Here is a 403-nt window from a genome sequence, read left to right on the forward strand (position 1 = left end):
GGTAAGGTAACAAAAAATTGCAGTTACTGAACCATTATCAAGGTTGATTGTGAAGGTATTATCTCCAAAAAAAAACGGCGAGCTGGCAGAAACGTTAGCACGCCGGGCGAAAGCCGTATTTCGTCTGTCGTTACGTTGTGAGTTCAAATTCCGCCGAGGTCGACTTTGCCTTTCATCCTTTCGGAGTCGATAAATTAAGTACCAGTTACGCACTAGGGTTTATATAATCGACTTAATACCTATGTCTGTCCTTGTTTGTCCCCTCTGTGTTTAGCCCCTTGTGGGTAATAAAGAAATAGGTATTATCACCTAATGTGACAGTAGCTACTATCATTACTGGATGTGTCCCTGGGCAAGAGGTTTTCATTCCAAGAATTAAAATCAAACCAACAAATATACCATT

This window comes from Octopus sinensis, unplaced genomic scaffold, assembly GCF_006345805.1.
Source record: "Octopus sinensis unplaced genomic scaffold, ASM634580v1 Contig19667, whole genome shotgun sequence".
Classification (NCBI taxonomy): domain Eukaryota; kingdom Metazoa; phylum Mollusca; class Cephalopoda; order Octopoda; family Octopodidae; genus Octopus; species Octopus sinensis.